Source organism: Platalea leucorodia (genome assembly GCF_965183815.1).
Source record: "Platalea leucorodia genome assembly, chromosome: 13".
Lineage (NCBI taxonomy): Eukaryota > Metazoa > Chordata > Aves > Pelecaniformes > Threskiornithidae > Platalea > Platalea leucorodia.
Window position 1 is genome coordinate 4,508,640 of NC_138835.1, and position 13,125 is coordinate 4,521,764.

Here is a 13,125-nt window from a genome sequence, read left to right on the forward strand (position 1 = left end):
TTGTTTTTTTTTTTTTTTTTTAAATCAAGGTTACCAGGTTAGTGACAACTAATTACCAAGAAAATAAACCTGCTCTGGTGCCTGTCTGATGCCAGGACGTGGCTAGGCAATGAGATGGAGAGTTACCACCTCCTCTGAAGGGCTAGGCCAGGACCAGAGCCCCAACAGCACCCTCCCAGGAACTGGAGGGGAGGGACGCTCAGGATAAAGGGGGAAAAGGATTCTGTTAAAGGAGCCCAAGATAAAGAAAGAAAAGCTGCTATCAGGGGAAAAGCCACAGCCTGCAGGAGGGAAGTCAATGGTTGGAGGGAGGCGCAGGAAGCGAGCTGGGGCATAATGACCCTGCTGTAGGGAAGGGGCTTGGGATCCATCACGTGCATTTTATTGCTCATGTTTTTGATTGTAAATGCCCTTTCTGGGACAAGACCAAAACCACAAGTTCTGCTAACAAGTCCTGCTTTGGTAAGCTTTAACGTGTGCTTTCTTAATTGTTAAAGATCTTCCACCGGGGAGATGGTGGGGAGCGCCAGGAGCCCAGACTTCAGAGTGGGGTGTCTGATCCAGGACACAGCTCTCAACACATCACCTCACCTGCAAAAGGGAGGATTTCTGCTTCCAAAGCTTGTCTGCACCATAATCACACGCTAAAGGGGCTGGCCCTCTAATGACTCCTGTGAAAATGTCAGTCTAGGCAGGTAACTGGGTTTTCTGGAGTAGCAGGGTGGTGCTCGAGTCAGCTGCAGCAGAGAGCTCCATCAGCACAGCTTCCAAAGCCAGAAGTGGTCCTGATCCCCCGCCTAGGTGTTGATGATGATGATGAGGGGCACCAAAATTACAATTGGAAGGGAGTGGACGTATGTATTTTAACAAACCTCTGTAATCGAAGGGAGCTGCTATTGATCTGGAAAATATTGTCAAACTGCAGAGATGTTGGACTAGACTTAATCCTCTGCAGGCTGGGTTTTACTCTCTCCAAATAGGGTTACTCATTTTTTTCCATATTTCTGTGTTTGGTTTAAATACCCGTGACAGCTACAGAGGCTTGGATTTCTAATCAGAGGAAGGGTGTTAGATTTAGGAATTGGTGCGGTGTTTTCGGGGGGATTTTCTGAGTAGGACATCAGTTCCTGGGTGTTTTTTCTTTGCATATGCGGTCATATAGCAGGAATAAGGTAGCTTTTGCTTAGGTGCTCCCAGCCCTAAATCAGTGGCCAGAAGTAAAATTTCAGTAACTTATTTAGGTTGTGCTTAATTCCTTGTTGCACCTTTGCTCCCAGTGTTTTTTTGCAATGTCTGATCTTAGTTGTTCTGCATGTAAATTCTGCCAGATTGGTTAAGGCCAACTTTTAATATGATTTTTCCCCTCTCTGGGCAGTATTGAAATGGCACAAAAGCCAAACACTACTCATGTTCACTCCTGGAGGAGGCAGTAGGATTACATTTACTTGACAAATTAAGCTTGTTAACATAATCTGCCATGTGCTAATTTAAATAATGGCTGTATTGAAAAAAGGATGTTTGTTAAATGTGATAAATTTGCTAGGAATGGAGAGGTCTAATCTCCGTTGGGGGGTGGGGGGGGGTGCATGCCTCTGTCTGCTAAGCTTGAACTCAAGTCAGCAAGCCTCCCATGCAACCCCACCGAGGGGTTCAAAGGGAGCAATCCCTTCTTGGCTCCACTGACGTGTAAGTAAGGCATAAAGAAGGCAATAAAATATTTGACTTTCCTGCCAGACTTGAGCCTGGAGGAGGAGGATCCCAATTGGTTTCCACCAGATTCCAGTTAGCATGAATTTAGTTTCCACTTAACCTGATAAATGGCTTTGGCTGCCTTGGTGCATTTGGATTTATTTTTCTGTGCGATGGAAAGTGGTCAGCTTAAAAAGGCAAAGGCTTTCCAGGGTTGCTGTGAATACGAGTGAAACTTCTTTCCGAGGTAAGAAGACAGCAAGCAAAAAAATAAAGCTGCGTCGCGTCATGAAATATGGGTGAAATAGAAGAGAAATCAGAAGTAGTTCAGGTCTCTTGTGCTTGCTGTGGCAATGGGCTGTGATAGGCATAAAAATTCCACTGGAAACTGGAAAAATTCTTAAGATTTCCTCGCTTTCCTCAGAAACCACACTTAGCAGCAGGTATCAATAGCTCTCAGTGTTCAAACTTTGTTTGCATCGTTCTTTCCATGGAACATTCCCATGAAAAGAAAGGAGAAGCAGATTAATGTAGCAAGCCAGGGAAAGCGATTTCTCCCATGCTGCCTGCAGTCCTCCTTCCTTCCACTGTAGTGGTGATGCCTGGGTTACAAAATCTATTTTAATGCATATTTGGGGAGCAGGCTAGCCTCTTGGTTATGTACAGGTGCTGCTCGCGGTCAGTAGATGACATGTCTCGGTGTCTTTTATTAGCGCGTTGCCTCTGCTTCCCCCTGCTGCATTTGCAGAGGCAGTGGCAGAGCAGGGCACGGCGTGCGGGGTGCTTTCTCCTGGCTCGCTTTGCAGTAACGGGAGCTACTGCATCGGCGCTGCTGGAGGGACCGGCTGGCAGCGGCATGCTTGCCTGTGGCTCCATGGACCTGCCTCTGCTAACAGCGAGCTTAGGGATGGGTCGCGGTTTGGGTGAGCTTAGGGATGGGTCGCAGTTTGAGTGAGCTTAGGCACATGGGTCATATTTAAGATACAATCCATGAGATGTTCAAAGGAGGCTTTGCAATGGCTTCTACTCGGGGTGCCCAGGTGTCCCCACCTTTAGTTTTTATCCTTGAGAGCCCAAAACCACACGCACATCTTCCTTACTCTGGGGCTGAGCCATGAGGTCTGGCATATTCCTGCCCCAACCCTGGCCAGATGTCTGTCCTGAGGATGCTGGGGTTTTGATAGAAGTTGGCCTGTGGACACCATGGCAAAGGGGGGTGCGTACATTTTCATAAAGGTTTATAAAGTCAAATCATTGTAACTACACTTAAAATACTTGAGTTTTTGACGTTTCAAACTCCATTAGGTTGTAACAATAGGGAAAAGACTTATTTGGCCATGGGGTCACAAATGGTAGTTACAACCCAGTTGTCATAGTTGGAGACAGCTTTCGTTTATGTAAAGTGTAATATTTACAAGCTGTTGAAGTCCTTAAGTTAAAATATGATTAAAAAAGAAGGTGGGGGAACATCTAGTGCTGGTTACCTATTTCAGATAAACCCTCCAAACCCCAGGCTATCCCATGTACCGTCTAAGAGGGCTTTCTCTGATGACTTTGACCCAGGCTGCATCTCTTGAGCATCTTGTCATATGGCATCCCCCTCCTCTCTCGTGCTTGGACCAACGTCAGCTTTTGAATTCGCTGGCCAGTTTCAGGCTGGTTTGGTGATGTCGGGACAGGGATGGGCAGGGAGTAGCGGTACCATCTGCCTGGTACCATCTCCACTGGGGGCAAAGCTGCAACATGAGCTCACTTCTTATAAGACATCAGAGAATCCACATGAGAGCCACCACTGTTTGGACAACCCCGGCTGGGGAGGGCTCCTGTTGGGGACCTCACAGCGTGAGGTGCCAGGGAGCAAATCATGAGACGCAAGTCCACAGGAAAATAACTTTAATTCTGGTGCTCGTGGAGCTGCTTGGTTTTTGTCTCCCTTCATTGTCTGTATAATTTAGAGATGATTTTTCCATCTCGGCTTATGAAATATTGAGAGCTTCAGTATTTTGCGCAACCTTCATCAAAAGCGTCAGAAGCCCCAGCAAGCTAAACTTTCTGAAATTGTTTTATTGATGTGCCTTGCCAGCAGCCCTACCAGTGGGGACTGGGGTGCAGAAAGAAGTGGGTGCCAGGAGGCACTGGTGGATCTGCCTGCGGCGTCTGCCTGTTCCCAACCCGCTTTGCTGCCCAAGCATCACTTCGCAGGGCGCTCCAGGTATCTGTCTGCTGATACTTGATTGTGATTCACTTTTTTTTGAACTTAAGCATGTGAAACCCCTGCTCTTAGTTGAGGTTTGGAGGTGGGAAGGTAGCTGTAAATCTGTGCCCCCTCTGCCTGCAGCCCGGCTGCCCTTCTCGAAGCGATGTGCTCCCCCAGCCAAGGCTGCAGCAGCTTCACGTGCTCCTACAGCACCTGGAAGTCTCCTGCCCAAATGCCTCCCCCCAGTTATCATCCAGCATCCTGCCTATGCTGGGGGGCCTGTCCTCCGCAGGAGGAAACAGGGCCCGTGTCTTCATGAATGTATGCCCTGCCTGCTTGCAGAATGCTCTTTAATACTTCCTTTAAAGCACTTTTTTTTTTTTCCCCTGCCTCCCTTTCTAGCCTTTTTCCCTCCCAAAGGGAAGTAGAGGTACCTTAAACTAATGAGGAGTAAGAGGCAGAGAAGGTGGGGGTGAAGGGTTAGGTGGGATGCCGGCAGGCAGTACTTCGAGAATGTTTGTGGACATGGCTTGGCAGTTAGCAGTAGCCTACCAAATTTTTGGAAACTTCATAAAAAGAAGCATTTCGCTGCCTGTGAGCAAGTAAATATCCCACCACGCTTATACCAACTGCAGAGAATTCAGCTCCTGTGATTTCTGGGCTTTTAAAAAAACAGCATCCCTCAGCTTGGGCAATGGCAGGCTTTTAGTTTGCTGTCCTGGCAAGGTGTGTAGGTCTCTGGTTCTCAAAAAAGTAGCTGGAAGGAGAGGTAGTGTTGCCTGCAAAGATTTGGAAAGGATTATATTGAGACCTGAAGCCTCTCAGCTTAGAGGAATACGGACTGGAGCGGTGAATCCCTCCTGAGATCTTCAAATGTGCCTGTGCAAGGTCTGCAAGCAAAATGCAAATGTTGCTTCTCCTCCTCGGGTGGTTTTATGGGATCTGGGAGGAGGGTGGCATGGAGAAGGATGGTCTGGGCAGTAACTGGAGGGGTGGTTGCCTCTTCTCTGGGGCAGTACGGCAGGCAGCCAGGGACACCCGGCTGTGTGGCAAGGAATGCTGTTGTGTAAATCCTTGTTTCCCCAGTGCCTGACTTGCAGTGAATGGTGCTGGGCTGATGGGATTAGTCAGGGGCCTCCAGTTAATAGCTGTTGTTCATGCTGGACGTCGGGGAGCGGCTATTCAAAATTACCAGGAGGTTTGTAGGTGGCAGAGCGGCCACGTCTGTGTGTTAAGGGGGGGAAAAATGGTCAATTGTGGTTGTGTCCAGTGGGTTTCTGTTATGAGCCTCCCTCGCTGCTGAGAGATCCCTGGTGGAGTTTACTCCCCATATAAAACATTTCGGATTTACTTTTTCCTTTAACACTTCCTCTTCGATCCGAGTAATATGTTACATGTTTAATTGCTCTTCCTTTGAATTTTCCAGTCCTCCTTTGGTACCCTTGCAACATCAGTATCTTGTTATCTTGTTGTTGCTTCTAATTGCTAACACATGCCAGCTTTCCAGTGCTGGAAACTCCGGCGCTGGGGCTTGGAGGGGAGTTTACAAGGGAAGATTTACGTGCATGGGGAAACCTTCAGAAAATTAATTTGCTAGTTTACCCAACGGCTTATCCAGATTGCAAAACTGAGGGCTAAAACGAAGGCTGATTTACACCCAGCACTGCATAAGGCAGAGCCGATTTCAGGAGGGTGGATCTGGTGGAAGCGACTCACAGTGCCTGTGCCGGTGAAGCCCTCTTTTCCTCTCGCCGCCCCGCCGCTGTCTCGCTGTTATTGCCGGCCATAAACAAATTACGTGTATTTAACAAGTTAATGTCAGCCCGGCTGCGAGGCGCTGGTAGGTGTGTGCTTGGTGACATCAGCTGGCGAGCAGCCTGGCAGCAGCGCGGCGCAGGCAGGGAGCAGGCAGGGAGCCGAGGGTGTGTGCCTCTAAGCTGGGTATTCTGGCAAGGTGGAGAGCTGGTCTGTTTGGCAGGACCTTCCCATCTGGGATCCATCTGTGTTTCCCTGGAATCGGACAGGCGGCTCCAGGCAGTGAGAAATCGCAGATGTGCGGGACCTGACACATGTCCAGCTAATGAAAGGAGAAGGCAGGCTGGGCTCCGGCTGCGCTCGAAGATCACGAGCTGAGGAGGAGGAAGAGCGCTTTTATTTATATTTCAAAGAAACTAGGTGTATTCAACAGCAGCTGGATCATTGCAACCTTGCTGTTTAGGGTAAGCAATAGATGGGTCTATTTTTAAACAGGACCGGGTAGAGCGCAGCATGTTTGGGGGCAGCGGGGGATGCTCGGGGGGATGCTCAGCTGCCATGCTGCCAAGTAGGTTTGAATAGCGATGTGGGTTTCGCCGGCAGTCTGGGGAGAGCCTCAACCTTGAGCGCAGGTAGAGGGAGAGGGTGGGAGCGGCGCCGACCGCAGCGCTTCGCCACCCAGCCTGCCTCCGGTCGACTGCAGTGGCTCTGCTGGGGGAAAAACTTCAATAGAGGAGCCGGCTGCATGCGTGGATTCCGCAGCTGAAAAAATACTAAACTCTCTCTAAGGAGAGCTGTGTTAGAGCTCTCTATTGGAGATATGGAATGTTGTTGTTTGTTTTGTTTTGTTTTTTTTTTTTTTTCTTATTTTTATTCCCCCCCCACCCCCGTGAGCAGAAGGCTGGGATTCAGCATTTTCTGGGGAAATGGAAAAGCAGGAAGCTTTTTGTGTCTTCTAGCAGAATGTGTTTTTCCGTTGTGCCTAGCCTTACTCTCGTTTGTTCGTGCTGATATTGAAGGCAGGGGGGTAAACCTGCAGAGGCAGATTTCTTCCACCACCTCCCAGATTTCCTTAATTTTCCCTGTGTTTTCAGTGCTTCTCTGCATTGTGGCAGAGGCTGCTCCCTTTTTGTCTTTGCGCTCCTCGAGCAGCAACTGATGCTACCAGCATCTAAATCTCTCAAATCAATTTTGTGATACTGGAACAGACCTCCCTGCCCTATAGATTTTCACTGTCAGGCTGCAGACTGCTGTATTTTCTTTTATTCTATTGTAATCTCCCGATCCTGCATGTCTATTTGAAACCTGCCCTTTCCCTCCTCTCCGTTTTTTGGGGAGGTTCAGCAGTTGAAATTGCTCCTCCAACCCTCCGGAGCAGCTTGTTGTAAAGATCCCTCTGTTGCACGGTTGCTGAGCCGCTGCCCCGGGTGTACACTGCAAAATATTACTGGCTTTTTCTCCCCCCCACAGCACTCGGCTCCTGTGCGACGGTACTCACAGTCCATTTTATGTGCTGAAGAAATCCTGCCCAGCCGCGGGAGATGCACCAAAATCAGCACTCAAAGTTTGGGGAGCTAAAATGTGGCTGAGGATCACTTCCTATCGAGCTGGAAAAAAAAAGAGGAATATTTGCCAGGCTGTCTGGTGCAGGATGATTCCCTTTGGGGCACTTTGCTGTTGCTTTGTCCGGGTTAGTTTTAAGCGTGCCAAATGACAGGGTTTCCCCGGGGAGAGCACGGTGCAGCTTGGCTGGGCTTCCTGGCAGGGTGCTGCGCTGCTGCATGGGCTGCAGCTCTGCGCTCGTCCGGGTCGGCTGCTGCATGTGCCACCTTAAGGTTTTCCTTCTCTTGCAGCATGCAAGCATTTGGGTATAGGCTTTTGAAAAATATATCTTGTAAGTCTGCTTCTACAGACACACCAAACGCCTCCTATGCGTCCCTCGCTGTCCCCGGAGAGGAGGCAGGAGCGCATGCTGCCTGATGCTCTGCGACTTCAACGTCTCAAAGTGCACCAGCACAAAGGAGGAATGAAAACCAAAAAATCACCAGGAGAACCGTACAGAGTGTGACGATATCTAAAAGCAAAGAGCCATGCTTCTCTGCTGTGGCTCTTCCAAAGACTTCCCGAATTTGTGAACGCAGCACAGCGTGTTGGAGCATCTGCTCCTGCAGTCTCTTTGCAGGCTGGGCTCTGATTAAGCAAACGGAAGTTTTGCCGGCATCAGGGTGGCATGATTTGGCCATTAAACAACTAATTTGCTGGTGTCTTGCTCAAGCCCTGCAGAAAACTGTTTTCTTCTCAGGTTCCTCTGTTTTTGGAGAGGATTTGGGGTGCCTGACGAGCTGAGTGCTTAGGTGAGAGGTGGTTGTACTTGGGGGAAGAGGGTGGCTTGAAACTTGGTGGCCAGTCATAATAATTTTATAGAAATGGGGTAGCACATCCAAGTGAAGACTTGTTTTGGTTTGTTTTTTTTCAGAATTGTCTGCTGGATGATGTGATTTTCACTATTAATATGGAGAAGATGTTTAGTCTAATTTTTGGGACTACCTAGGCTTCACCTAAATGACTGTGGGTCCTCCCCAGCCAGGTACTCCTACCCCAGCACATCCACCAGTTAGAGAAACCTGCAAATAATGCAAAACTAAGAGGCCCCAGTGTAAGAAACAAGGTAAAAGGGGTAAAGCAAAGGCAAATTGAGCAAATATTGCCAACAGGAAAGTGCAGTAAGCCAAGTGAAGGATTTGAAGAGTCTGAGGAAGGAGCAGAATTGCTAAAGGCAAGGAGAATAAATCGTTAATCTGAGAAGTCTATTACACAGCGAATGCCCTGAGGAGAAGAGCAGAAACTCTATTTAATAGTGAAAAGGCCAAAACAGTGCTGCCAAGTCGGGTTCTGCTCTGCCCGGGGACTGGAGCCATGGCCCCTGCTTAGTTCCAAGATGCTGCTATTTTTGCAAGTTGCATCTGCTGGTTTTTGCAGAGGCTTGTTTAAACCCGCTGAAGCCAAAAGCGAGGGGAGCTTTTCTCACATGAACTGTGGGTCAGGCTCTTGGGGTTTTTTTCCTTCTCTTTTATTCCTTAGTCTTACAGGACCAGTGTCCTCGAGAGAGCAGGGTTTCACTTCTTAATGCTGCCCTGTCTGTCGGATCCAGCGTGAGTCCCAAATTATTTTACTGCTGCTTTACAGGGCTTTGCCACGCATTGCTCATGGTGGATTTTGACTTGTAGAGGTTATCATTGGGGGACAGTAGGCAAGAGGGAAAGAGTGTGCTTTGATTTCAGAAGCTGAGTTTTCAAAGCAACCAGCTCTTTGGTCCCCAAATTGACCCATAAATGCAGTAACCATCAGCAGTATTTTGCAGGAGGCAGCGCTCTCCCGTGGTTATGTGCTGGGATGGGTGAGCCAGGTGGCCTCTTGTTTTTTCCAGCTCAGTTTTTTTAGGGTTTGGATAAAAACCAAGATTTGTTTGTTGTGCATGTGTGATGTTTATAGTATAGCTGGATAGCTGAATAAAGTAATTTGAGGACTTGGGCATATGTAGGAGTTTTAGGGCAACGCTGGCTAGTTCTTAAATCTGAACAGGAGATAGCCATAATCTGTTGCATTTTGGGTTTTTTTCCCATAAGACCTGTCTTAGCTATACTTGTTCTGGGCTAGATTGTAAGCTTGCCTTTATCTTAGCATCTACTGACTATTTCCATATCCGATTGCTTGTTAGAAGCTAGGTATGAAATGTGTTTCGACAGACACTCCAGAGTGGTCCCTGGGGGCCGCATCACTGCAGGTCTCTGGGAGCCTGTTCAACTTTTGTTTTTAGGATGGAGACTGTCTTAATTCATGCAGCGTTCAGGGAATGGCTGGAAAAAACTTTGTTTAGAGCAAGAGCAGAAGCCGGGAAGAACTGGTGAGCGATGATCCCGCAGTTAAAGTGCAGCACAGAGAGGCCTGGGTTCGGTTCCTGGGTCTGCAAGCAATCTTCTAAGGCAAGACCTTGACCTTAGTGCTGCTTTGTGTGTCAGAGGCACATCCAAAATGACAACAGCGATTTCAGAGGTTTCAAAGCATTTAAAAGTGTAACTATCACGCCTTTTATTGGGCTGGGTAGTGGCATTTTTATAAGCCAAGCTTAAGATTTTAGAATAATGTGTATTGAATTTTCTTGGCACGCTCCCAGCTGCAGGACTCCTGTTTTTCGTGTCCGTGGCAGGGCTTGTGCTGTTGAAGGAGGACAGTCACAGGTGGCCAGAAGACCACTTAGAAGAACCAAGACTGTCGCAGATCTGCTGCTTGGTTACTCTCCAGTCCTACGGAAACTACAAAGCCAAGAGTCAGCTTTGCTTCCAGCAACAGGACACCACAACCTAATGGTGGGATGGTGCATAGCCATCTCTTTCAAGGGCATCTCCTTCACCAAAAAACCCCAAGAAAGCCCCAAAAATATTGATAACCATCACTGAGCTTGCCCCAGACAAGGGGGGGAGGAGGAGCACACTGTGGCCCTGAAACAGCTCAAACCTGTTGCTCCACAGCAAGCTGTGAATGTTTAAAGACCCGGTATTACTTAGGATGCTGGCGGAGCGTTGGGGGGAGCGGGTTATTGTGCGGGGAACAGATGTGCCGTGCGCTGTTGCCGCGTGCCGGCTCTGTGCCGCTGCTCCCGGCACCAGGTGCAGCCATTGTTCTGGCTGGTCCCTATTCATCCGCCCTCGGCTGCCGCTCCGCGCCCACTCCCTCATTGTTTCTCCAGGAAATTAGCATTAAAAACCCATCCGAAACCGCCATGTCCCTCAACTGCAGGTGACTGTTATTGGCCCCAGCTGCCACCCTTGTGCTTGATTACTTCCATATGGGGTTGTGGCAAGAAGGAGGATCCACTTATTGATTTTTTTTTTTTTTTAATATTTTTTTCCCCCTTTTTATTCCTCCCACCCCACACAGACACTTCAGCACTCACAAGGAACAAAACCCTGAAATCTATTAAGTCCCCAATAGGATCCAGTTGCTATTAAAACTGGGATGAACATTTTACAAGCAAAGCTAATTACACCCTCTCCCTGCTTTCTTCCTTTCTTCAGCCCCCACCCCATAAATGTAAAATAACCAGAGGGCAATTGGTAGTAAATTAAATCTTTACGGTGTCCTGAGAGGAGGTTTTCTTGCTAGCAGGAAGAAGTCTGCTGGGCTTTAGATGTTTGGTTATTTGGGGTTTGGTTTGTTTGGTTGGTTTTTTTAACTAGAAAATGGGAAACTCTGGTCTCTGGCATATTGCTGTGGCACACCTATTAAAGGGACACACAGATCCCAACCTGGATCTGGATAGAAAAGGCAAAAATAATTGAACAAGTGGGTTGTTAATTTGTGAGTGTAGTCAACTGTTGAGAGGAGCCAAAGAGAAACTACACGCCAATTGAAGTTACAAAATTCTAGGAACAACATGGTTTTCTCCTGGTACGATTCATCTGCAGGGCAGCAGGTTGCACAAAACCCCAAACCCCCTGAAATCTCTTCTGGGTTTCCCACTGGCAGAGTGGCATGGAGCAGCCTGGGTTTGCCTGGAGGCAAGATGCGCTGCAGGTAGTAACAGGAGAGAGGGAGGGCGGCATCTCTTGCTGCCCTACGCAGGACTTGGAAATGAAGCTGTTCTGCAGAGGCACGGAGCATCTCCGGCGAGGAGTACAGGTGGGTCGTGTCCTGTGACAAGGGGACCAGCCCACGCAGCCCTGGCCTACTTTGTGCCAGGCAGGAGCAGAGGAGAGCAGCATCTCGTCTCCGCACGGGAGGCATCAGGCGTGGCTTTCCTCTGTGCTGCTATCCAAACAACTTGGGTGACAAAGCCCTGTCTGAGTCTGGAGGTCAGTCGGTCAGAGTCTATAGCTCTATGGAGAAAGGTTGGGTTTCCCTTATGGCACACTGGGCCTCCCAAAAGGAGTTTTGTTTTGTTGCAGCTGATGAGGTTTGTGCTGGTGGCTCCTGACAGAGCAGCTTGCTGGGGGATGATGGTCCTCAAAGCACCACGACCGAGGTGTTGCATGCTACTGCCTGGGCCTGAACAGGCTGCTTGAAGATGGAAGCCCATCAAAGCCCCATAAGTCTCAGCCATTACGGCTTGTGAGGCTATTTCATAGATAATCAGTAGGTTTTGTGTCTTTGCATTCATGGTGGTGCCTCAGCAGCTGCTTCTATGGGGTCTGCCTTGTTCCCTGCTGGTGATGCACTGGGCAGCTCCTGCTGAGACCTGGCAGGGTGCTCCGGTGTGACATTGGTGTCACAGTCTCCTGTTGCTGTACAGATATACAGGTGCAAACCTCTGTCTAGAAAAGATCCTAAGATGTTCTCCTCTCTCCTCAGAGCAACCAGTTAAAAACTGTGAATTGTCCAGATTGAAGCAAAAAAGAGGGAAATCAGTGCAGACTGTTTTTTTTACTTCTGCACTTTTTTTGGGGGGTTATGATGAGTCTTTAGAAAACAGCTCCTACCAGCGGAGGAACTGTATTAGGATGCTTGGGATGGTCAAGTCTCTAGACTCACTTTCTCCCCAAGTCAGAGAAGGGAATTTCCATTCCTCCCCACCATGTCTTTCACGTGGAAGATACGTTCAAAACAGGCAATGACTTTTATTCTGATAAAGCAGTCCCTGTTGCTACTCTGGAAGTAGATGCTGCAGTGAGTATTTACTCAGGTACAGAAATCTTTGGGAACAGCTGGGGCTTGGTTGGTTGACCCTCAAGATTCGTAGATGCAAACTTACTTATAGGTGGGGAATGGATTTATCCTGAGATTTTTGTGTCTCAGCATTGGTTCTTTGGCATTCGTCAGGTTGGCCTCCGCCTTGAGGTCCATCCTGCCTTGATGGGTGGGACCCACCAATGCAGTTTGTGAGAAGAATTTAAAATAAAAATTCTGGTTGGCATCTGAGGAGATGGCCTTAACCAAAGGACGTGGGTTATTTACTGCGTGTACCTCCTTCCTGCTACAGACCCATCCTGGCTTGGCTGCCCAGCATGGACCACCCAGAGCTTTGGGAAGCAGCCATGCAGGTGCAGCGCTGTAGGTTGTACACCTCTGGTAGTGGACTTCTAAAAACAAAAAAAAAAGAAATCAGCCCCTTAGAGGTGCTGTGCGGCATGGGGAGAGCCGCCAGCTAAATCGGGTCAGAAGGATGGATGAAGCTAGCAAGATACTAATAGAGTATCTTGAGCAATTTTCCTCATGCTTGTTTTAAACCCTTCAAAGTCAAATCTCAAACTTAGGGGGTTTCTTCTCCCTAATTAAATTAACAGGCCATATGGTGTTTACTGTGAGCGCCTGCAATATGGAAGGAGCTACCTCCTGGATCACTTTCTTTTTTCAAAAGAAGCTGCTTTACCTGATGTCGCTGTTCTGAAATGTTCTTTTTAGCAGCAGGCGCGAGGGGTTATTTCAGCCACCTCGCTGGTGTTGGTGTCACCTTCTGATCCTGGGGATGGGCTGTATCATAACCTTTT

The 13,125-nt window shown here is 48.4% G+C and overlaps 1 protein-coding gene across 3 annotated transcripts in view; it reads left to right on the top strand.

Annotated features, from left to right (window-relative positions):
• The window catches only part of CBFA2T2 (CBFA2/RUNX1 partner transcriptional co-repressor 2), a gene marked incomplete at its 3' end in the record, with an annotated part of 63,791 nt that overhangs the window by 17,882 nt on the left and 32,784 nt on the right, over nt 1-13,125 (top strand). The window lies entirely within an intron of this gene.